The sequence below is a fragment of the Myiozetetes cayanensis genome, unplaced genomic scaffold (genome assembly GCF_022539395.1).
Source record: "Myiozetetes cayanensis isolate MyiCay16 unplaced genomic scaffold, myiCay2020 scf174, whole genome shotgun sequence".
NCBI lineage: Eukaryota > Metazoa > Chordata > Aves > Passeriformes > Tyrannidae > Myiozetetes > Myiozetetes cayanensis.
Window position 1 is genome coordinate 4766 of NW_026087383.1, and position 26108 is coordinate 30873.

General features: G+C 43.6%; 1 long non-coding RNA gene across 1 annotated transcript; it reads left to right on the top strand.

Annotated features, from left to right (window-relative positions):
• Positions 1-4818: 4818 nt before the first annotated feature.
• Positions 4819-25561, top strand: LOC126638594 (uncharacterized). Its single transcript, XR_007628642.1, has 3 exons — positions 4819-4908; positions 12095-12236; positions 25135-25561. It is a non-coding gene; the product is annotated as an uncharacterized LOC126638594 (long non-coding RNA).
• Positions 25562-26108: the final 547 nt, after the last annotated feature.

Consider the following 26108-nt stretch of genomic DNA (forward strand, 5'->3'; position numbering starts at 1 on the left):
GGAGTCACAGGTTGTAGTGGGTTTACCCTGGCCAGATACCAGGCACCCACTTAAGCCGCTCTATCACCCTCCCTCTGCAACTAGACGGAGGAGAGAAAAAAAAAAACAACAGCTAGGGATTCATGAGTAAAGATAAGAGCTGGGAGAGGTCACTTGCTGATTACCTTCGTGGGCAAAACAGACTCAAAGTGGGGATAATACTTAAATTTATTACTAACAGGATAAGAGCCAAAGAGTGAGAAATGAAACAATCTTAAAAACACCTTCCCCCCACCCCTCCTTCCTTCCATGTTCTCCCTCTTCCCCCCTCCCCCCTAGCAGTTCCATGTTAGTGGTGCAGGGGGACAGGGGATGGGGGGTTGCAGTCAGTTGTTGCTTCTGCCGCTGTTGACATGAGTCCACCCCTTGGGAAGCAGTTCTTCCCAAACTGCTGTCCTGTGGGTTACTCTTCCATGGGGTGCAGTCGGATCTCTGCACCCTGATGGTCCTCCATGGGCTGCAGGGGGACAGCCTGCGTCACCATGGTCTTCACCACAGGCTACAGGGGGGCCACAGCTCTGAGTCCTTCCCCTGCTTCTGTGGGGTCCATCCCGTGGGAAACAGTCCTTGATGGACCTCTCCAATGTGAGTCCACCCCTCAGGCAACAGTTCTTCCCAATCTGCTCTCCCATGGGTCACTCCTCCATGGGGTGCAGTCCTTCACGGATTAGCTGTACCGACATGGGTCCCCCAAAGGGCCACAAGTCCTACTCGGGAAAAATCTTCTTCAGTGTGGGCTTCCCTCTCCACGGGTTGCAGGTCTCCAGCAGGACCCTGCTCCATCCTGGGCCTCCCACAGGGTAACAGCTTCCTTCATGCATCCACCTGCTCCAGCATGGGCTCCTCTATGGGTTGTGGGTGGGTCTCTGCACCCCAATGGTCCTCCACGGGCTGCAGGGGCCTCAGCTCTGAGTCCTTCCCCTGCTCCTGTGGGGTCCCTCCTCCCCCTCCTTCTGCACTGACCTTGGTGTCTACATTGTTATCCCATATTCTCACTCTGCTCTTCTCTGGCTGTAATTTCTTCTGTGCAACACTCCTCTATTCTTAAATATGTTATCACAAAGGCGTTACTATGATTCCTAATTGGCTCGGCCTTGGCCAGCTGCAGGAAGTCCATCCTAGAGCCAGCTATCATTGGCTCCATAGGACAGGGGAAGCTTCTAGCAGCTTCCAACAGAAGCCACCCCTGTAGCACCCCACCGCTACCAAAACCCAGCCACAGAAACCCACAACACAGGTCCTGCCAGATAACCTGCTCCAGCATGGGCTTCCCATGGGGACACAGCCTCCTTTGAGCATATTCCCCTGCTCTGGCATGGGGTCCTCCACAGGCTGCAGGGGGATATCTGCTTCACTGTGAACCTCCGTGGGCTGCAGGGGGATAACCTGCATTACCATGGTCATCTCCAAAGGCTGCAGGGGAATCTTTGCTCTGGCACCTGGAGCACCTCCTCCCCTCTTTCTTCACCAACCTTGATGCCTGTAGGGCTGTTTCTCTCACATATTCTCACTCCTCTCTTCTGGCTGATGTTGCACAGCGGTTTTTTTCCCCTTCTTAAATATGTTATCACAGAGGTGTTATCACCACTGCTGATCAGCTCAACCTTGGCCAGTGGCAGCTCTGTCTTGGAGCCAGCAGGCGCTGACTCTATCAGACATGGCAGAAGCTTTTGGCATCTTCTCACAGAAGCCACCCCTGCAGCACCTCCACTACCAAAACCTTGCCACGCAAAACCAATACAGAAAGTGAGAAAGCAAAATAGAGAAAGAAAGTGAGATCTAGAAAGTGAGAATGCCAGGAAGGAAGAGATCAAGAACAAGAATATAACAGCAAAGGAGAGAAAATAAGCAGAAGAGTGAGGTGGGGCAGGGTGGGGTGGGGAGAAAAGAGCAACTGGGTGCAGGGAAAGAGAGCAAAAGGAAGCACAAGCACAAGCAAGGAAGTGACAGCAAGAGTGAGAAAGGGAGCAGAAGAGATTTTGAAAAGAGAAGAGGAAAAGCAAAAGAGAGACCACAAAAGCAAATGTGAGGAAAAAAACGAGAGAAAGCAAGCATGGAAAACAGGGTGAGGGTGAGAGCATGAGTGAGACTTCAAGGACATGATGCAAGGCACAAGAAAGTGAATGTGGAAAGGTGAATTCCAGTGTACTAGTGAGAAAGCAAGGCTGAGAGACCGTGCATGGGGCAGGGGCGGAAAGTGAGCAAGAAAGCGAGACCTGGAAAGGGAGTCTCAGAAAGTGTGGTGTATTAACCTTGGCTGGACACCAGTTGTCCACCAAGCTGCTCTATCACTTCCCCTCCTCAACTGGACAGTGGAGGGACAACACAAACCCAATACTGTGAGAAAGCAAGAAAGAGAGGTTGAGCAAGAATGCAAGAGCAAGAGGGGGCAGGGGAGGGGGAGGGAAGCCTAAAGAGAGAGAGAGAAGGGAGAGCAGAAAAGAGCTTAAGTAAGCACAAGACAGCATGCATGGGAGTGTTGGAGAGAGCAAAAGAGGATGCAGAAGCAAGCATGAGAAAATGAGAAAGCAAAAAAGTGAGGAAGTGAGCACAAGAAAGGAAGTAAGAATGAGTGAGATCATGTGTTATGACCCTCCACTCTCTTATGCCAGCACTGGATGGTTGCAGTGAGTAAACCTGTGGGACATGTGCTCAGGTAAAGGGACTCAGCTCAGTGGCAGAGCTCTGTAATGAGGTGAGTATGCTGAGGAGAATCAGGGAGTCTGAGAAGGAGATCAACTCCTGGAACTGCACCCTACCTTCCCTGGGACAGACCTGTCAGGCAGACAGAACACATGATACAGAGGATTCGCGTAGGGACCAAAAATTATATGCAGAAGATTTACTCGAGGAGGATAAAGAATTTTCACTCAAGGAAGTTTTTGCTGCTGTGAAAGGCCTGGTATAGTGGGTTGACCCTGGCCAGATGCCAGGTACCCACTAAAGCCACTCTCACTTTCCCTCTGCAACTGGACAGAGGAGAGAGAAAAAAACAGCCAAGGATTCATGAGCTGAGCTAACAGCTGGGAGAGGTCAGTTACTGATCACCATAATGGGCAAAACAGACTCAAAGTGGGGATAGTACTTAAATTTATTACTAACAGGATAAGAGCCAAAGAGTGAGAAATAAAACAGTCTTAAAAATACCTTACCCCCAGCCCTCCTTCCTTCCATGTTTTCCCTCCTCCCCCCCAGTTGTGCAGGGGGACAGGGTTGTTGTTGTTGTTTCTACCTCTGCTCAGGGAGAGGAGTCCTTCCCCTGCTCCCATGGGGTCCCTCCCATGGGAGATAGTCCTTGATGGATCTGTCCGGCATGAGTCCATCTCTTGGGCAACAGTTCTTCCCAAACTGCTGTAACGTGGGTCACTCCTCCATGGGGTGCAGTCCTACGAATGAGCTGTACCAGTGGGTCCCCCACAGCGGCCACAAGTCCTACCTGAGAAAATCCTGCTCCAGCGTGGGCTTCCCTCTCCATGGGCTGCAGGTCTCCAGCAGGACCCTGCTCCATCCTGGGCCTCCCATGGGGTCACAGCTTCCTTCATGCATCCACCTGCTCCAGCATGGGCTCCTCCATGGGCTACAGGTGGGTGTCTGCACCCCGATGGTCCTCCATGGACTGCAGGGGGACAGCCTGCTCCACCATGGTCTTCACCACGGGCTGCAGGGGCCTCAGCTCCAGTGCCTGGAGCACCTCCTCCCCCTCCTTCTGCACTGACCTTGGTGTCTGCATTGTTGTTCCCATGTTCTCACTCTGCTCTTCCCTGGTTGGAATTCTTTTCTGCGCAATAACCTTCTGTTCTTAAATATGTTATCACAGAGGTGTTACTATTACTATTACTCCTGATTGGCTTGGCCTTGGCCAGTGGCAGGAAACCTGTCCTGGATCCGGCTGTCATTGGCTCCATAGGGCAGGGGAAGCTTCTAACAGCTTCTAACAGAAGCCACCCCTGCAGCCGCCCCCTCCCCCCCGCTACCAAAACCTAGCCATAGAAACCCACTACACCTGGCATGGGAGAAGATTCTTTCTTCATGAATAGCACTGTATATATTTCTCTGCCTGTCTTTTGAAAAGTAAGATTCCTGTGTAGCGATAACACTTTCTCACAAACATGCTGTGGGGCCCCTGTTGGGAGACAGAAAAGCCCATAAAAGAACAAGGGGAGAACACAACCTTGAAGTTATGCACACATGAAAGGTGTTGATGTAAAAGCACTCAGGGTACAGGCTGCATGCACTCTTTCCACCCACTGTGATTTTTAGCAGTGTATTTTAGGGTTTTCAACTTTGGAATAAACTTTTTCTTTAATACCTTAGCCATGGCTTGGTACCTGGGGTTACTTGTGTGCATATGAACTCCTAAAATTCCCTATCCACCTGACAGAATGCAGTGTGATTTAAGGGATGGGGGGAATGGTGACAAGTTCCTGCCTGATTCAGCAGGTGCATCTTCTCTGTGACTACCTCACTTTTCCAGGTGCCTTTGTACAATAAATATGAGGGTCTGCAAGTGTAACTGAACAATGATGAGGATGATGGTCCATCTAGGCTGGGGGTGTCACCAAGGTTATGTTGGTCAGAACCACTTCCATTAAGTAAAAAAGATAGCTTATTGCCATAGGAGACTCTCTTCTGTGGGGAACAGAAGGCCCAATATGCCAACCTGACCCATTTCTTGTGGAAGTCTTCTGCCTCCCTGGGGCCTGGGTTAAACATGCTATGAGAAAACTTCCTATGCTGGTACAGCCCTTGGATAATTATCCATTATCGTTTTTTCACATAGGAGGCACCAAAGTTGCAATAAGAAGTCCAAGGGCAATCAAGAGAGACTTCAGGGCCTTGGGACAACTTGCTAAGGGATCGGGAGCACAAGTAGGTTTTTCCTCTATCCTTCCAGTTGTAGGGAATGATGCTGGAAGAAACAGGATGACCCAGCTGATCAATACCTGGGTCTGTGACTGGTTTCATCAACAGAATATTGGGGTTTTTTATCACAAGTTGGTCTACATAACACAAGGCCTGCTGGAGACAGATGGGGTACACATTTCTCAAAAGGGGAAAAGAATTTTTGCACAACGGTTAGCAGGGCTCATTGAAATAGATTTAAATAGATTTAAAGGGGGAAAGGGACAAAACCAGGCTCGCTAGAGATAAGGCTGGGGGCAGCATGCCAATGTTTGAGGGACAGTGTGCTAGTGAGGTCCTTCAGCCTCCTCCATGATGTGCTGAGTACACTGAAGCACAATGGAAATAATAGAATCATAGAATGGTTTTGATTAGAAGGGACCTTAAAGATCATCTAGTTCAACTCCCTCTGCCATGGGCAGGGACACCTTCCACTAGACCAGATGGAAAAGTCCCTATACTAATGCCCACAGCACATTAACTACCTTAATGAGAGTAGGGGATGGAGATCCACAGGGCAGCAAAGATGCAAGTGTTGTTGATGTATTAGAAACAATGGAAGCACCTGAGAACAATCACATTAGGAATTAGGGCTTCTTTCCAAAAACGTGGCAGGATCAATAGCTCAAGTGAAGTGCATCTACATCAATGCAAGCAGCATGGAGAACAAACAGAACAGTGGGGAGCCATTGTACATCAGTAAAACTACAATATAGTTGTAATCACAGAAACATGGTGGGATAACTCACACTACTGGAGTGCTGCAATGGGTGGATATGTTTGCCTCAGTTCCTGCAGTAGGAGGGATGAATGAGGAGAGGAGTAGGAAAGTCCATCTCATCAACAGGTGGCTAAAGGATTGGTTCCACCAGCATAATTTGGGTTTTTTTGACCATGGGGCAAATTCCATGGTACCTAGTCTCCTCAAATCAGAAGGGCTTCATCTATCTAGCAAGGGCAAAAGGACTATAGCCCGTAAGTTGGCAGGGCTGATCAGGAGGGCTTTAAACTAGGTTTGAAGGGGGAAGGGATTGAATCTAGGCTCTCCAGAGATGAGCCTAAGGGTGGGAAACTCGGATTAAGAGTGAAACCAGCAGCCCAGCTGAAGTGCATGTACACTAATGCACGCAGCATGGGCAACAAACAGGAGGAGCTGGAAGCCATCGTGCAGCAGGAAAGCTATGATGCAGTCGCCATCACGGAAACGTAGTGGGATGACTCGCATGACTGGAGTGCTGCCATGGATGGCTACAAGCTCTTCAGAAGGGACAGGCAAGGTAGGAGAGGTGGGGGGGTGGTCTCTGTATGTTAGAGAGTCTCTTGACTCTGTAAAACTTGAAGTCAGTAACAATAAGGTTGAGTGCCTGTGGATCAGAATCAGGTGGAAGGCCAACAAGGCTGATATCCTGGTGGGAGTGTGTTGCAGACCACCCAACCAGGATGATGAGGATGAGGAATTATTCTACAGGCAGCTGGCGGATGTCTCAAAATCGACAGCCCTTGTTCTTGTGGGTGACTTTAACCTGCCGGATGTCTGCTGGGAACTCCACACAGTGGAGAAGAGGCAGTCTAGGAGATTCCTAGAATGTATAGAGGATAATTTCCTACTCCAGCTGGTAAATGAGCCTACCAGAGGTGGGGCCCTGCTAGACCTTCTGTTCACAGAGAGGGGCTGGTGGGAGATGTGGTGGTTGGAGGCCATCTGGGGCACAGTGACCATGAAATAATAGAGTTCTCAATACTCAGGGATGCAAGGAGGGCCATCAATAAAACCTCTACACTGGACTTCAAGAGGGCAGATTTCAGCCTATTCAGAAGGCCGGTTCAGAGCGTATCCTGGGAAACAACCCTTGAAAACAAAGAGGTCCAGGAGGGATGGACATGCTTCAAGAAGGAAGTCCTGACCACACAGGAGCAGGCTGTTCCAGTCTGCTGAAAGGCAAGCCAGTGGGGAAGATGACCGATCTGGCTGAACAGGGAGATTTTGAAGCAAATTAGGGGAAAAAAGAGAGCCTATCGATTATGGAAAAAAGGGCTGGCTATTCATGAAGAGTTTAGGAATGTAAATAGGTCATGTAGAAAGAAAATCAGAGACGAAGGCAAAATTTGAACTCAATCTTGCCACTTCTGTTAGGGATAACAAAAAGTCTTTCTACAGATATATGAATATGACTAGTGAGCAAGCAAGGGTGAGAGACTGAAGGAAAAAGGGGAGTGAGCAAGAAAGTGAGACCTGGAAAGGGAATCTCAGAAAGGACATGATGATACAAGGCACATCCCAGGAAAAACACAACCAAGTGATAAACAGCACAGCAAATGGCTAAAGCCTAAAGCAGCCATTACAAACAAGCTCTAGAATTTTATGTACAGCAGGAGAGGGAGCACTCCAAGGAGCAGTTGAGGGGCCAAATAGACCATCTCTGAGAGCAAACAAGTAAACATCATGACCAGCAACAGCATAGTCAAGATAAAAACAGTTTAAAATGAAAGATGAAAAAAACAGCAAACCCAAACAAGTGATGCAAAGGCAGGCAGTCATCACCTTTCACCAGCAGACTGATGCCCAGCCAGTCCCTGAGCAATGTCTTCTTTGAAAAGACTCCCCTCCCCATCATGTTTTTGTTATTGCTGAGTAGTGCTTGTACAGCATCAAGGCCTTTTCTGCTTTTCAGACCAAAGAGATATTCCAGACCATATGACATCATGCTCAGTACAGAAAGTGACGGGAAGAAGGAGGAAGTTATGGCATTTGTCTTCCCAAGTAACCATAACGCATGATGGGGCCCTGCTCTCCTGGAGATGGCTGAACACCTGCCTGCCCATGGGAAACAGTGAATGAATGCCTTGTTTTGCTTTGCTTGTGTGCACAGCTTTTACTTTACTTATTAACCTCTCTTTATCTCAGTCCAAGAAGGTTTTTTTCACTTTTACTCTGATGCTTTTGAATTTTTAGGATTTTTAGTTTTTTATAGATTTTAAAGTAGCTGTGTAGTAAATATATATTTTTAATATAGCTATATAGTCTGTCACACTTTAGAATAGTAGTTAAACACTCACCAAACCCTATCCCCCATTTCATATTGAATTTTCTAAATTCTTTAAGCTTGTTTAGGCTCCCTTTCAAGACAGGCCTTCATTCTGTTAAAGAACATTTGCATCCCAGGCCTGAACAATAAGATACCATCATAGTCAAAGCAACCTTCAAGCCCGGAACCTTGGAGAAGCTCCAAAGACAGTACGTGATGTGAAGAAGAGGAAGATGAGGAAGAAAGGGATCTTAGGATCTCTGACTCAGTTTCCAGGGAGACATGCCTGGGGTCAGATCTGGAGGCGGGTGGTTCTCGGATTGGACCATAAATTGTGGAACCCCTGGACACGGGCCATGTGCACCATTCGTACTCCTTGCGCCAGAAGGCCTTCATTAAAGACTTGCTCTATATCTTATCTCTATATTAAATTTGCCTGGAGTTTTTTTTTGCTCTCGATCTTAAGGCAACAACTCTTTCAATTCTCTCCCTAATCCTGCTGGTAGAGGAGTGAGCAAGTCACTGTGTGCTGCTTAGTTGCTGGCTGGGGTTAAACCACTACAGATGGAAAGTAGGTTTCCCATGGATTTATGAGCTAATTACCTAGTGGCACTCTGTGACCTACTGTGAGACAGTGATTTGGGGACTGGTTAAAATAATACCCTTGAGGAAACAACAGCACAGATAACTAACCTGAGGCTACACAGCAACATCAGGGGTTATTTCAACCTTAAGGCTGCAGTAGCAGGCAGGTAGTCTCTGTTGCAATGCTACTCTGTGTCTAGGAAGCAAAATTCCTTCTACATTAGTGCTAGGACTTTTTTCCTCACAGATTGGGTTGCAACAGCCAGTTTCATACCTAAAAGGTGTCTTTATGGCTTCACAGTTCAGTTGATATACATGTAATGTGAAGACTAGATTATTCATTTAAGCTTGTTTACAGGAAAAAACGAACACATTCCAGTAAAATGATAAAAATAAGACAACAAATAGCACATCAGGAAATTACATTTAGTAGTTGACTTTAATACAAAAGGGAGGTTTTCTTATTTGTAATGTGAAGAAATTGTGATGACGAGGAATGCAGTGGCATACTGTTTTATTTATCTTAAATATGTTGAAGAAGAGGGAAAATCCTAGGTTGTTAAATTCAGCATGACAGTTCATTATTAGATTATTGATTGCAGATTTAAATTTAGGCCAAGATGTAAAACTTTGGCTGGCTCATGGGATTGGCTATGAGTTTTACTTTAATATATAGATATAGTTTTCTTTAATATCTCAAGATAGCATCAAGAGAATAAGCCACGGGCTTGTTCCCAAGGAATTTCTTTATTAATTTATTAATTTATTAATTTAGAGGAGCAAACAAGGGGACTTGGCCAAAGTTCAAAAGGACACCACATAATAATATAATAATAATAATGGCCAGTCTTCGCGAGCGAAGATCCGGGGAAGGTCTTTACACCTTCCAGCCTGCGCATTGGATTTTTTAGGTGAGACACAGTGTGCGCGGAACTGAGCCCACCCTTTAATCCTAAGGTTCATCTGCCAGGGCCAAGCGAGCTTGGACGGTGGCAGCGAGGTCCTTAGGATGTAGGTGGGTTGCCTTTAAGGGCTAACGTGCCCCACCTGCCTGGGAGTGGCCCTGACTGGGAATTGAACCCAGGTCTCGGCGGCGATAGCGCCGCGCCTTTACCACTAGACCACCAGGGACACCACATAAGCTAGACAAAAATGTTCCACCACAATAGAATCAGCATATACTATTAATCCATGACACTTAAATCAAGATCCAATAAATCCACAACACTTAAAGCAAAATCCAACCAATTCCACAACACTCAAATCAAAATCCAATCCCTCCAGCACCAAACCACCCCAAGCATCAAGAAAGGAGCAAAGAAAGAGAAGCAGAGGGATCAAGAAGGGAGAAGGAGAAATAGGTTGAGATAGCTACCACCAAAGTCTTGTAGAGGACCAGCTCTCACAAGTTCAAGTGGCAGGGACTGCCATGAAAGATACGATGCCACCCCACCTCCATGAGGTTCGACCCATCCCTTCCCCCTACACACACACACACACACACACTCTCACCATAAGTTGGTTCTGACCCAATAATAACTGATCTGGTGTCTAATACAAGGAGACAGAGATCTGCTTTGCTCTCTGCTTGTCCACACATCCATTTCTGACTTTGGTATATGCTTCAGACTGGAGCAACTATAGTAGACTGATGTCTTATACAGCTGCAGAGGAACAACAGGACTTTTGCCCCCATAAAAAAGATTCTCTTAAAAAACAAGAGGTTTCTGCTATTTGAATAGCAATAACAGTTCCAACTGGGTTGGCAATGGACCCACCACAGGCTAAAACTGAGCTCATCAGCAAAGTTGGTGGTGCCTGTATGAAAATATATTTAAGAAAGGGCAGAAAACACTGCACAGGCAGAGGAGAAGAGAAAAAGAGAGTGAGAAACAGCAGTGCAAACACTAAGGTCAGAGAAGGAGGAAAAAGAAAGAGAAGATGCTCCAGGCACCAGAGCAGACATTCCCCTGCAACCCGTGGAAGAGACCATGACAGATCAGCTATTTGAGAGGTCACACACTGGAGCAGGGCAAAAGTGTGAGAAGGAAGCAGTGGCAGAAAGGGACTGTTATGTTGTTGTGAGTTAACCCTGGTAGACGAATATAAGCATCACACAGTTGCTTGCTCACTCCTCCTCCACAGTGGGACAGGGGAAAAGGAAAGGAAGAATAAAACCAAGAAAACTTGGAGGTCAAGATAAAACAGACAAATAATAAGTGATTCATAAGTGGAAGAAGAGGGAAGAAAATAAAGAAGTGATACAAAAGCAATCATGTACCTGTGGGTAGATCGATACCCAACCAGTTCCTGAGAAAAAGATGGATAACCCCCTAAAGTCCATTCTCTTCCCTTTTATTGTTGAACATGACATTATATGATATAGAATATCTCTTTGGTTAGTTCAGGTCATCTGCCCAGTTGTGTTCCCTCCCAGCCTATTGTGCAACCCCTTCTCCCCCAACCTATTCACTGGGAGGACAGTGATGTTGAAGTTTAGAGATGTAAAGAGGACTGATAGTATTTGTAACAGAATTTACCATAGAAACTCCATATAGTTGAGCCAAGTGATTTAAAGGGACTAACCAAATGGAATGTACTATAGAAATTACATATAGATGAGACAAGTGATTTAAAACAACTAACCAAGTAAAATAAAGAAACAATGAGGAGGGGAACTGAGGCAGCCAGCCAAGCAATACCTAGTTACTGTATAACCAAGTGAATTGTCTTGAACAAGTTCATAAGGCGGTCATTCAGAACTATAGGGTCTTCAGACAGAGAAGCCCACCAAAGTCCCCTGAAGAAGCCCCTCCAAAACCTTATAAGGATATGTATATATGCTAATAGGTGTTGGGAAATGTAATGAATATGTAACAGGAATGCCGGGAACTGAAAATGAATAATCATGTAATGTTGACATAAAAGCTGTAGTGGAGATACCTCGGTGTGCATTTTGGCGAAATGATGACCAATGCACCCAGTGGCCAAATAAAGAATGCCTTGACTTCTAAAACTCACAAACAAATCTTAGAGATTTCTTTCAAGTGCCGCTTTTAGACAACAACAGTGTGAAAAACAGAGAAAGTTTTGATGCTGTGCAAACACTGTTCAGCAATACCTAAAATATTAGTGTGCTATTGGTACTGTTTTGGTAAGAAATCCAAAACACAGCACCACAGGAACTGCTTTGAAAAAAAATAACTCTATCCTAGCCAGACCTAGTACATATATACTGACTGTAACCCCCATCCACTCTGCGATGCTTTGGGACAGGTAGAGGAGTCATAATTAAAGGAGTGAATCTAAACCTGGAAAATGGGGGATTGGGTTTTATTGAATTTTTAGGTTTTATTTTTGTTTCTCATTACACAAACTTCTTTTGTCCTCTGCTTGCTGAGCAGGGAGGTGTGAGCGGGTGGGTATTTGGCTGTTAGCCAAGGTCAATCCATCACACACCAACTAATGAGATTTCTTTCTGACAGCACAAAAATCTAACAGAACTTTTCATTATAAAGAAATTCTTTTCTTTTTCTTTTCAGGTACCACGATCAACAGGATGTTACAAGCAACTTCCTTGGAGCAATGTGGTTGATTTCAATAACATTTCTATCCATTGGATATGGTGACATGGTACCTAATACATACTGTGGGAAAGGGGTCTGTTTACTCACTGGAATCATGGTGAGTATTTCAGAATTTATTTACCTGATATGAGATTAGGTTTGTTGAAATTAATGCCCAAACTCATGGTAGTCATAACAGAAATATTTATTTGATAACTTTTAAAGTATATAGGCTTACTTGTACCATTCCATGGTATCTCATTCCATGGTAATGGAATGTAAGGCTTTCATCCTCTGTAGGTAGAATGAAAAGCTGCATAATAAAATACAGAGAAACAATTCCACCCTGATGCCATTCTCAGCTTCAAAATCTCAATAGAATCTTTCATTAAATATTAGTATATCACATCTTCTTGACTGTCTTTCGACATGTAATTGGACCACTTCTAATAACAAACTTACAGCTCTGATGTTTGCTTCTTAATGAAGTTACTTGCAGGTGTAGAATTGTGATGGTGGCTAGTCTCCTAAAGTGTTTACCTTGTGCATAGTTTCCTCCGTTGTTTCTTATGTCTAATAATGTATGGTCCGTAGTTTTCAATTGCTTTAAGTGGATTTATGCAGTGCATTTTTCATTATAAGAGTTTTCTGTTACTATTGATTGCATTGTTAGACCATACATATTCAGTACTTCATATCTAATTTCAATTTTTTGGTGTTGTAGTATTTTATCCAAGCTAGGGAGTAGGGCAATAAATTGTAATGGAAATTTCTGCATGTTTACAATAAATTAGAAGCAAAAAAAAATCATGATCCTACCACTTTTATTTGTATCAAGCTCCCATGTAAATTTCCCTGAGGGAGAAGTTCAGGATGGACATCATATATAGTATATATGACAGTAAGATCCATTGATCATAAAAGTAATGCAGCTTTAATATCTACCTTCTATTAAAAGAGGTATATTGGGATTATGGTTGAAAACAAATGGAGGCAAGAAGTTTCTTTTTTTGAGCAGGTGTTTTAGTAAATCTGTTGTTTATAAAAGTATGTATTTTATGTTCAGAGAGTAAAACATTTTTGTAATGTTGAAAATTTTTTTTTTCCAAATGCTTCTTTTTTATTTTTTAACATCTGACAGGTTTCAGGTCATTGACCATTATTGAGACAGCATTCCAGTAAATTTTGGTAGTGCCAAATGCATGTATCTTTAAATACACAGTTTGCAATCTGGTGAAAATACAGGTGGAAAGCACAGGGATTACTCAGAAGGTTTTTCTAAAGGTTGTTGACTAAACTCATATCTGCTGTCTTCTGGGGTATTTGTCTTTGTTCTTCATTCTGAGATGGATTTTGATGCCAGATAGAATAAAAAGTGGCCATAAGTTCATTAGGAAAATAAGAGAACATGCAGCATATATTGACTGACACAGGGATGTGCAGAACCCTGTTATAATGCTTTCCTTCTTTCCAAACATTGTTCAGAAATAAGAAGCAAATGCTTCAAAATGCAGATATTAGATCATTATCCTTACTCATTATCATCTCTGACTACATCCTTAACAACAGATCTCTTGACAACAGCTAAATTCTAGGTTAACTTGCCTTGAATATTTATTCAAAACAAATTGTTCATCATTCTTGGCATTTTCAGTATGAAAAAAATTACTGTAACAGAAATCTTAGAATTTCCAAACCCTGCAGAAGTGCAATGAAAATGTTAATATTGATACTAATAATCCATGAGTTTCACACTGCTATTGGACTTATATTGATGCAAATGACAGCAGCATCTCGACTGGTCTTAAAATTTTAATGGTTGTGGGTTGGCTGTACAATTTTATTATGATGAAAACAACGTAAAAATAAAATATCAGAAACAGTCTCCAGATTACTGCAAGTTTTTTCTATGAACTCATGAATGAACCACACAGAAGGTGAAATTCTAATCTTTATTTTTCATTTTGCTTATGACAACACCATTTGAAATCAGGTGTAAAATTATTTACAGCATCTGTTTCCATTGCTTTAGTGAAAAGCTACAGTAGGGGTTAGTATATACTGATTACACACATGGCATTTCTTTTTCACAACTGAAACAAGATCCCTTTGAAAATTCGGTTTGTAAAAGTACAGATGATATTCACCTTCATGTCTTTGATTGTTTTTTATGATTAAAAATTCTGCAGCTACATTTGAAGTGCTAAGGCTCCAAAAACTTGGTTATACTTACATAGTCAGGATTGCATGAGGAGTTTGGGATAAATACCTCCAGAAACAGAAAACAATGGTAACAAAGGAGTCGGGTACTAAGTGTCTGACAGTAGTTAAAACAGTAATGAAAATCTGACCCATAATGAAATTTTAAAGGACATCAGCAATATGGCTTTGGCAAGCTGACATATTTGAGAAGAAAATGATGAAGCAATGTAAAAATTTGGATGTTGAAATTGCTACTTTTTCCTATAAAGGATCTGAAATATATGAAGTGTGAAACAGTGAACATATCAGTGAATAACCCTCCTGCCTAAACTCCAAGACCAAAATTCATAGCTCCTAAATATGATTCTTTAAAAACAGTTATACTTCTAAAACTTTTATAGCAACTAATTGTCTCAGTTTAAATGAAACACAGGTGTTTTGCTGAGGATGAGTTACAAGGAAGACCCAAACTCCTCCCTATAAGCAATTGGAAATTCGAAATTAAGAGGCTCCAACTGAGGGAAAAAAATTGTGGGAAAAGGAAAAATAACAGCCCTTTACTTAAAGATATATGTGTATTGGCAGAAACAATGAAAGAAAACAAGTAAAACAACCAAACAATACTCCTATACCCACAAATAATCCCCTTCAAAACAAACCAATAAACAAACAAAGAAAAAAATGTAAACAGTTCAGTTTGTGCCCTTTGGTGCAATTCTAACCACAGTCAACAGGGGCCCCTGTTGGATCACCAGAGATGCAGAGCTTGTAGTGTCCTGTGCCAGTTACCAGGGGGCACTGTTGGATTACTGGAAATGTAGAGCCTGCAGTTCTTTGTGCTGGTCAGCAGGGGGTGCTGTGGAATCACTGGTCATTGCCACGTGGGGTGAAACCCTCCAGGGTGTGTTGGAGAAACCAAAAAAGGGTTTCCCTCCCCACCCCCACACACACTGGGAAAGGGGAGAGAGAGGAGGGAGAGAAACAACAACAACAAAAAAGTCCTCCCCAATGGGAAGAAAACCTCACTCTGTTCAGCTGGTTGAACCATGCTGCACAGTCTTCCCTCTCCCCTTGATGTGCACAAGGACCACCGCCAAGAAAGAAACAAATGGGAACGGCGAAGGGGAAAAAACCTCCCCAAAACAGTTCCTCTCTGATTAAAATCCAAGCAGAATCCACAGCTGGCAACCAGGTTGAGAACAAAACCCCACCGGGCTTCCACTCCAACCTTGTTCCAGCTTCAGCAGTCAGCCAGAACTCCTCCCCCCCCCCATTTCCCCGGAGACAAGAGGAAAAAAAGTAAGAAGGAGCTCCTCACCCCCGTTTCCCAGGAGAGGAGATTCTGAGGCCATTAAGTAGAAGGCAGCTTCTTTTTTGCTCCTTAACTGCCCACTTAACAACCCTGCACTCTTTGGGCAGGAGGAAGGGAAAAATTCCTTCTTAGTTTCTAAGAACCAGCAAAACCATGACACTAATTCATGTTTATTGTGGGAAAGATGTGATTTCAAGAGGAAAAATTTAATTCTCTAGCATATAAAGTAGCAAGTAGATTACTGTGATTAATACCTAATACCACTGAGTTTTTGCTTTTGGATAAGGCCCCTGTTAAAAAGTATAGAAGGGACAATAAATAGAAATACTTACATAATAATTACTTCTAATAAATAGAAATACATATTTAAGTTCAGGGAAACATCTATAAATGACTGGTTACAAAAGTGGTTACATAGATCATTAAAAAGTTAATAATGGCTTTGCAGAACTGGTGGCCCAAGGAGGACTCTCTTTTGTGTCTTGACCCCATAGAAGGGAGAAAGCCCATGTACATCCTGGCTCTCTTTCCACTTTTACCTCAGGAATTGGTTTCTGTAGGATGGAAATTGAACTGCTCAAGCTAAACCCTACATTGTTCTTCTACCAGGGAAGTAGACTTTTTTGCAGTCTGCTTATGGCATCAAGTTGTACTGGCTATTAAAATTGAAGCTATTGCCATCTTTAGACACTGGTTCAAGGGACATTTTAAATTTTTGTGGAAAATGTAAAAATCTTTGTATATTATTCTGATGATACTAAAAGAAAATTAGCAGTTGAGAATCATTAAGAGTAATCTAGAAAAGAAGTCTAAGTAATGTATTAGAAAAGTTAAAATAAGAAAAAATAAAACTGTGAATAATTTGTATTTGTGCTGAAAGATGAGCCAGTGGGGAATAAAGCTGGCCTGGTTGAGCGAGGAGTTTTCACTGGAACTCAGGGGAAAAAAAGAGGATGTACCACGTTTGGAAAAAGGGGAAAGCAACTCACGAAGTGTTTAAAGATGTTGTTAGGTCATGCAGAAGGAAAATTAGAGAGGCAAAAGCTCAGTTAGAACTTAATGTGGCCACTTCTGTAAAGGATAATAAAAAGTGTTTTTATAAATACACTACTAACAAAAGGAGAGTCAAGGAAAACCTCCATTCTTTATTGGACACCCGGGGGGGAATATAGTCATCAAATATGAGGAAAAGGCTGAGGTACTTAACACCTCCTTTGCCTCAGTTTTCAACAGTAAGACAGGTTATCCTTAAGATAACTGGCTCCCTGAGCTGATAGACAGAGACGGGGAGCACAATGGACTCCCTGCAATCCAGGAGCAGGTAGTTACTGACCTGCTGTGCTGCTTAGATGCCCACAAGTTTATGGGACCGGATGGGATTCATCCTAGGGTGATGAGGGAGATGGCGGAAGAGCTCACCAAGCATCTCTCCATCATTTATCATCAGTCCTGGCAAACCAGGGAGGTCCCAGATGACTGGAGGTTGGTCAATGTAATGCCCATCCACAAGAAGGGCCAGATGGAGGATCTGGTGAACTACAGACCTGTCAGCCTGACCTTGGTGCCCAGCAAGGTTATGGAGCAGATCATCTTGAGTGCAATCACATGGCACATACAGGACAACCAAGGGCTCAGGCCCAGCCAGCATGGGTTTAGGAAAGGCAGGTCCTGCTTGACCAACCTGATCTTGTTTTATGACCAGGTGACCTGCCTAGTGGATGAGAGAAAGGCTGTGGATGTGGCTACCTGGACTTCAGTAAAGCCTTCAGTATTGTCTCCCATGGTACTCTCATGGAGAACCTGGCAGCTCATGTCTTGGACAGGTGCACTCTTGGGTGGGTTAAGAACTGGTTGGGCCCAGAGAGTGGTGAATGGTGACACAGCCAGTTGGTGACCGGTCTCTAGTGGTATCCCCCATGGGTCAGTGTTGGACCCAGTCCTGTTTAATATCTTTATTGATGATCTGGATGAGGAGATCGAGTGTACCCTTAGTAAATTCACGGATGGCACCAAGTTGGGTGGGAGTGTAGATCTGCTGGAGGGGTCTGAACAGGCTGGATCAATGGGCCGAGACAAACGGTATGAGGTTCAACAAGACCAAGTGCCAGGCCACTACACTACACAGGTGGCCAACAAGGCCAATGGCATCCTGGTTTGTATCAGAAATAGTGTGGCCAGCGGAACTAGGGAAGTGATTCTTCCCATGTACTTTGCACTGGTGAGGGTGCACCTCCAGTTCTGTGTCAAGTTCTGGGCTCCTCAATTCACAAAAGACATTGAGGTGCTGGAGCGAGTCCAGAGAAGGGCAATGAAGCTGGTGAAGGGTCTGGAGTTCATGTCCTCTGAGGAGCAGCTGAGGGAGCTGGGGTTGTTTAGCCTGGAGAAGAGGAAGCTCAGGGGTGACCTTATTGCCCTCTAAAACTGCCTGAAAGGAGGTTATAGCCAGGTGGGAGTCGGCCTCTTCTCCCAGGCAACTAGCAACAGGACAACTGTGCTTAAGCTGTGCCAGTAGAGGTTCAGGTTGGACATCAGGAGGAATTTCTTCACAGAAAGGGTGATTAGACATTGGAATGTCCTTCCCAGGGAGGTGGTGGAGTCACTGTCTCTGGAGGTGTTCAAGAAACAACTGGACGTGACACTTAGGGCTATGGTATAGTTGACCTGGTGGTGTTCAGTCATAGGTTGGACTTGATGATCTCAGAGACCTTTTCCAGCCTAATTGATTCTGTGATTCTATGATTCTGTGGATTCTTGAAAAAATAAGGTAAATATTTTTAAAAATGTGTTCCTTCATACTGAACAATTTATTTTGGATCTTGCAAAGCACTTAAATATGTGAATCTTTAATGAAAATATTAAAACCATGCAGTACAGAGTTGGTGGCATTGGTAAATACAGAGACTATTTACTGGCAAGAGAAGATGTATTGGGTACCTCTCTAAAGCACCTATCGGTGTTTTTCTGATGAGACTTCACTAGGAAGCAGTCTATTCAGACTATGCAATCAATGCAGACTATCAGACTATGAACTAGGTAGATGAAAAATTGGATAGTAAATGTGCCTTCTTCCTTGTCTGTACATTAATTAGGCCCGCAGAAAGTGATTGATGAATCATACAATGAGTGTCATCTTCTGTATCAGAACATGATATAGAATAGATGAGGAGACACATCATTTTCACCAGGTTGTGCAACTTGTCTGAGTTTTGGCTACCCAGTTGTCATAGTTCTGATTTTTAGCAAAGAATTTTTTTTCTTTCCCTTCCCTCTACCGTGTGTGTGTGTGTGTGCTCTGTATATTGCCCATTAGGTGAACAATAGAATTAGCCTGGCCCAGTAATAGCCGAGAGATTTGTTCCCTTGACAACGAAGGGGGGGAGTTGGCTGGTGTGTGACTGGAAGGGGGTGGAGGCTGGGGGGGAAGAGGGTCTCTCTCTCTCTGCCGGGGTGAGGCTGCTGCGGGCTGCAGACACTGCCGGGTTCCTTTGTCTTTTTCCTGTCGGAGGGGAGTTCTGGCTGCTGCTCTTGGCTCACCTCTGGCTGGCTGCAAGCTCTACTTACAACAGACCCTAATCAGCTGAAGTTTGTGAGTTTTCTTCCATTGGGAGAACTTTCTGTTTTATTGTTGTTGTTTTCCTTCCCCTTCTTCCCCCCCACCCCTGGCGGCAGCCAAGGATCTCACAGCGCTGCCTGGTGACGGGCACTGGACATTACAAGTTCTACTCCTTCAGTGATCCAACAGCGCCACCTGGTGACTACAATAGGATACTACAAGTTTTTTTTTTTACACCTTCAGTGACCCAACAGCGCCACCTGGTGAATGGTACAGGACATTACAAATTGTGCATCTCCAGTGACCCGACGGCGTCCCCTGCTGACTGTGGTTGGAACTGCACCAAAGGGTGCAAGAAATTGAACTATTTTCCTTTTGCCAGTTTATCGGTTTTGTTCTTGAAGGGGATTATTGGTGGGTATAGGAGTATTACTTAGTTATTTTACTTGGGTTTTTTTCCGTGTTCCTGTTAATACACACATACCTTTTAATAAAGGGCTGTTATTTTCCCTTTTCCATAATTTGTTTTCCTTCAATTGGAGCCTCTTAATTTTGGATTTATAATTGCTTGGAAAGAGAAGTTTGGGTCTTTTCCTCCTAATCCATCCTCAGCAAAAGACCCTTGTCTCATTTAAACTGGGACATCAGTGAATATGCAATGGTTATCAATGCATACCCACCACATCTCTCAATTCCTGGTCAGCAGACTGAGCTCAGCTACAGGTCTAGCACTTTATTTCTGCTGTTATTAACTTCAGTGATACTACTTATACATGGATAGTATTTTCAGTTGCTTAACAATTTTATAGAGTCAGGGTCTTGGAGTGTTTTGCCAATTTTTCCTTGCTTTATGAGGAGTATATAATAAATCATAGAATAGAGTCATAGAATCAACCATGTTGGAAAAGACCTCCAAGATCATCAAGTCCAACCCTTGATCCAACACTGCTCTGGTTACTAGACCATGGTACTAACTGCTACATCCAGTCTCATCTTAAAAAACCCCAGGGACGGTGAATCCAACACCTCCCGGGCAGCACATTCCAATGCCTGATTACCCTCTCTGTAAAAACTTTTTTCCTAATATTCAACCTAAACCTCCCCTGGCAGAGTTTAAGACCATACCCTCTTGTCCTACTGCTGGTTGCCTGGAAGAAGAGACTAATCCCCACCTGGCTACAACCTCCTTTCAGGTAGTTGTAGAGAGTGATGAGGTCACCCCTGAGCCTCCTCTTCTCCAGGCTAAACAACCCCATCTCTCTCAGCCTCTCCTCATAGGACTTGTGCTCAAGTCCCTTCACCAACCTGGTTGCTCTTCTCTGGACCTGCTCCAGCACCTCAAAATCCTTCCTGAAGATAACAGAAGGGAAGTAGAAATTGGTAGAAGGAGAGACAATCACGAGAAGCTATGGGATGATGCATTGACTGTGGGATGGGAAGAACTGGAATGAATGAATGAAGTATTAAAAATATATGAAGAATATGGGGGATATTTAATAGGTCCTGCTCTAGTATGAGAAGGGGGAGTTTATTTGTCTATATTAAAAGTCATTACATTTGGAAAAATAAGATAAAATTGATGACTTACAATTAACTTTTATCGCAGGATGCACAGAGTAGTTGGTTATAGCTTGAATGAAGATTGCTTTCCATTAAATAGATATCCTGTAGCATTTTCATGTTGGCCTCACTGTTTGCTGAAATTGCAGCTTAAATGCTTCTCATTGAAATGAATTCCAAAGAGATCATTAAGCCTATCAAAGAAGCAAAGAAATTATGAGTATATTCTTAAAGTTGCATCATAGAGGTAGGTGAGGAGATGAGGTGTTTCTTTTGGAAAATGTTTAAGTAGCATCTTTTAACTATCAGATCTGAACCTCACCAATGTAGGTGAATAATTCTTATTAGAGTAGTCACAATACAGTCAGCGTGTAAAATCTAGCCTTCAGAATACCAGCTTTTAAATTAAAATACTGAATTAAAAATTACTCAGATACATTTTTAAAACTTCTCCTTTGGCAATTTTTAAAGTCCATGCGGAAGTCTGCATTTGGTTTAAAAGAATTGCAGGTCCTTTCCTACACATGCCAATAAAAGCCACCAGAATGAAGTGTTTATGCTATACAACAAGGGCAACTCTTCATAGTTCTGTATAGAACATAGTTCTATAGAATCAAATAAAACATTCACTCAGAAGCTCTTCATTTCATCCCAATAGAATAGGGAAGATTTTTAAGTGTCAGAGGACAGGAATCTCTTTCCAATTTAGATCTAATAGAAATTACGGTGGCATTTCAAGTTCAAAGACAGTCAATTACTGACTGAAATAAACAGTAGTTCTCCCGAGATATCTTTTTTCAACATAAATATGACTCGACTTGACTAACTTATAGAAAACATTTTGTTTTGTTTTGAAAAAAATGTAACTTGGTTTGGTTTCATATGCAATTACTTTGAATTTTAATGCAACAATTTTTTATATAGTTTTACATGTATTTTCATGAAGCTTTTTGTTTACACTGCCTGGGTTACATGATTTTCCATGCAGTTGTGGGACAAGAACATCCTTGGTAGTGATGCCGAAAAACCTTGGAATGTGCTCAGAGACTTTTTTTATCTTTAAGCAGCAAGGTATTTATTCAACATTGGGAGCAAGCCAGCTTGCGCTGGACAAACTTGCTCAAAAGCACCAATGCAAAAACAGGGTAATTTATACAGTCTAAATTTATTATTACAACATAGATATTCATATGATTACAACATCTAATCATGTATATTGATAATAGGTGGAGTCTGGGCAGAACTTAGGGCGGTGCTTTCCAGATTCTTCTCTTGGTAGTGGTCATTCCGGCCTTCAACCTCAAATCGGGGGTCTATTTATCTTCTTCTTCACTTTGACCTCTCTACCTCCCCACTGTTGGCGTCCCAGTTACTGAAGCTTGCAAAAACCCTTGACTCCAGGCCTATTTCTCCTATTCAAATGTCTACCTTGTCTTAATTTATGGCCTCTAGGTTGATTGTATAGCGTTTCTAGTATTCTTTTTAAGTTTAGGTCCAGTAAACAGAACAGAATGAGTTTAGAAGGTTTCCTTAGCAGCACAGGCAGAGCAGGTGTTGGGGTATTTTTCTCAACAGAGCAAGATACCTCAGTTACCTCTTTTAGGCCTTGCTCTCATTTCCGTAGCCATCATCCCGAAACGTTAAACTAATGTTTTTCATTTGCATTATAGGCTATTCTGTCTGCTGGTTAAAGGCCATCAAATTTCACCTCCTTTCTCAGAAAAAAACCCACCTTTTTGCGTACCAGGTGAAAAACTTTCAATGTGCCTGTCATGATCTCCAGGGGGACTTTCAGTTGTTTCGATCACTGAAGGTTTTCCAGAAGTCTTACTATCAGCATGCATTCAGTTCTTGGGCTTGTCTGAGTTAGCACTACCATTATACTTCCATTCTAGAAGACAGTGTCTTTATTTTATAAACCATTACTTTCTATGCTTTCTCAGGAGCCTTTCCCAGTACTCATCTTGCATTATTTAAAAAAAAAGTTTCCTTCACACTTATCTCCTGCACCAGAACCCCTTAATGTGTCCAGGAGTATCTAATCACTTTCATTATTTGTATATGAGATTTAATAATCTCCATATGATTTTTTTTTTTTTGCAACACTGCTAAAAACCTTACAGACTGAAGTAAGAGAATCTGTTAATCTGCTGTATTAGAGATAAGAAGCTGTTTAAATGTTGAAACCAAATTCTAGCTGTGGTACAAGCAGACAAACATGCCTGAACACAGTAGTAGTCAGAAAAGTATTGAATATATGAAAGTATAAATAATGTACAAATATTTTAACTCGCATTTTTGACTGAAATTGTATAATTCTCCTATTATTAATTATACTCTGTTTTAGTGATGCAACAGTATAGGTCGCTCCCAGTAAACAATAATGACAATTTGGAAAATGCATTTTTATGTGTGGTGGGTTAACCTTGGCTGGATGGCAGGTACTGTCTCAGTTTAAATGAGACACAGGTGTTTTGTTGAGGATGAGTTACAAGGAAGACCCAAACTCCTCCCTATAAGCAATTGGAAATTCGAAATTAAGAGGCTCCAATTAAGGGGGGGAAAAAGTGTGGAAAAAGGAAAAATAACAGCCCTTTATTTAAAGATATATGTGTATTGGCAGAAACAATGAAAGAAAACAAGTAAAACAACCAAACAATACTCCTATACCCACAAATAATCCCCTTCAAAACAAACCAATAAACAAGTAAAGAAAAAAAATGTAAACAGTTCAGTTTGTGCCCTTTGGTGCAATTCTAACCACAGTCAACAGGGGGCGCTGTTGTATCACCAGAGATACAGAGTTTGTAGTGTCCTGTGCCAGTCATCAGGGGGCACTGTGGAATCACTGGTCATTGCCACATGGGGAGACACCCTCCTGGGTGTATTGGAGAAACCAAAAATGGGGTTCCCTCCCCCCCCACACTGGGAAAGGGGAGAGAGAGGAGGGAGAGAAACAACAAAAAGAAGTCCTCCCCGATGGGAACTCAGTCTGTCCTGCTGGCTGAATTGTGCGGTATACTTTTTCCCTCTCCCTTTGATGTGCACAAGAACTGCTGCCAAGAAAGAAACAAATGGGAACGGGGAAGGGGAAAACCTCCCAAACAGTTCCTCTCTGATGAAAATCCAAGTAGAATACACAGCTGACAGCCAGGCTGAGAACAAAACCGAGTTCCTACTCCGACCTTGTTCCAGCTTCAGTAGCTACGTGAACTCCTCTCACCCCTTTCCCAGGAAACGAGAGGAAAAAAAAAGTAAAAAGGAACTCCTCACCCTTCCCCATAAACAATATTCTGAGGGCCATTAACTAGGAATGTGGCCTTACCAGCAGCTTCTTCTGTGTTACTTAACTGCACATTTAACACCCCCTCCACGCAGTGGGCAGGGGGGAGGGAAAAATTCCTGCTTAGTTTCTAAGAACCAGTAAAACCATGACACAAGTGCAGGAAAACTGTGGCCTGCACTCTGTTGCCAGAGGGGTTGAGAACAATGCATTACAGGTATCAATTGTAGCATCACTTGGCTGCCTTAGACTCCAGTTCATATTGAAGTACCAACATGTCCGGTATGGAAGCACTCAGAGTCAGTGTGACTTCATTCAGGCCATGATAGTCTACTGTCAGCCTCCATTCTCCACTGGACTTTCACACTGTCCCTATGGGGCTGTTAAAAGGGTGAGTGGGTGCTGTTGATCACTCCTTGGCTCTCCAGTTGGCCAATGAGCTTATGGATGGGAATTATGGAGTCTTGGTTGGTGCAATATTACCACCAGTGCACTGTTCTGGTGGCAACTGGCACTTGTTGGTCCTCAACTTGCAGCAATTTCACAATGAAAAGATCTTCTGAGAGGCCAGGCAGGATAGATAATTGTTTGATCTTCATTGTATTCATGGTAGCTACACCAAAAGCTCATGAATACTCCTTTGGATCTTTGAAGTATCCCCTCCTGAGGTCGTCAATGCCAAGGATACAAGGGGCCTATGGACCAGTCACAATGGGATGCTTTTCCCACTTGTCCACTGTTAACTTTACTTCAGCCTGTATTATAGACAACTCCTGGCTTCCCCCTTGTCACTCCAGAGATCCAGACGGGTTCTGCACTCTTATGTCTTAAAAGCATCAGTGTGCACTGTGCACCAATATCTACTAAAGTTCTATATATCCGTGGATCTGATGTGCCAGCCCATTGAATCCACACAATCCAGTAGACCTGATCATCCCTTTACTCCTCCTGGTCGAAGGCAGGGACCCTCAATTCCTGTTCCTGGTCAGAGTATTTGCCGTCTGACCTTTGTGATGTCAGACCACAAGTCTCCTCACCAGGATCAAAGGAAGTGATTTCAGTCCTCTTATGTCTTGGAGATCACTGATGGACTTGTGTCTCTGCAGCAACTACAGTGACAGCCTTCCTGGATGACCCCTTCTTAACAGCTCTTTTCCCTCTCAGTTCACGTACATGGACTTCCAGCTTGAAGGTGAGTTCACCATCCCACTTCCTCATGTCTTCCCCTTGGTCATGCAGAAAGAACCAGAGTTCACCACATGGCCTGTGCTTGGGGTTTCCTTTCCCTCTGACTGGGGAAGGAGGGGACGGATCTCTTGGGCTGCCCCTGAGAGCCGAGGTGCTGGCCTGTGGGGATGTGGAAGTACCCAGAGTTTCTTCTATGTTTCAAAGCCAGGAGGACATCACTTCTTCAATTGGAGTATCCATTTGCGGGTAATACATTGCTATCAGGCTGTTGGAATATGATGTAAGGGTGCTTTGAACCACCTTCCTCCACATAACCATTGTGCAAGGGACGTCTTTTGGATCCGTAGGGACGTTATCACTTCTTAGATTACTAAAAATGATATCTGACACTGTGGGGAAGGGAGGGGAGGGTGAGGGGGAGGGGGAGGAGAGGGGAAAAGAGGGGAGGGGAGGAGGGAGGGGAGGGAGGGGGAGGAGAGAGAGGAGGGGAGGGGAGGGGAGGGGAGGAGAGGAGAGGGGAGGGGAGGAGATGAGAGGAGAGAGGGAGGGGAGAGGGGAGGGGACAGGGACAGGACAAAAGAGGAGAGAGGGGGAGGACGGGAGGGGAGGGAAGAGAGGAGAGAACTCCTCACCCCTCCCCACAGACTTCGATGGCCATCAGTCTGGAGTCCCTGGCCAGTTCTTTTCTGTTAGTCAGTTACCCAAGGCAAGACCAACCTGCCCATTCAACATCCCTCCCACACAGTGGGGCAGGGGGGAAGGAAAAAATTCCCTGCTCAGTTCCTTTTTTTTCATTAGAACAAGCAAACCTGTGACAGCAATATTCCAGGCCACATTCCAGGAAGCAGGGCTTTTAGCATGCGTGACAGTTTCTCAGCAGGCAACCATTGTA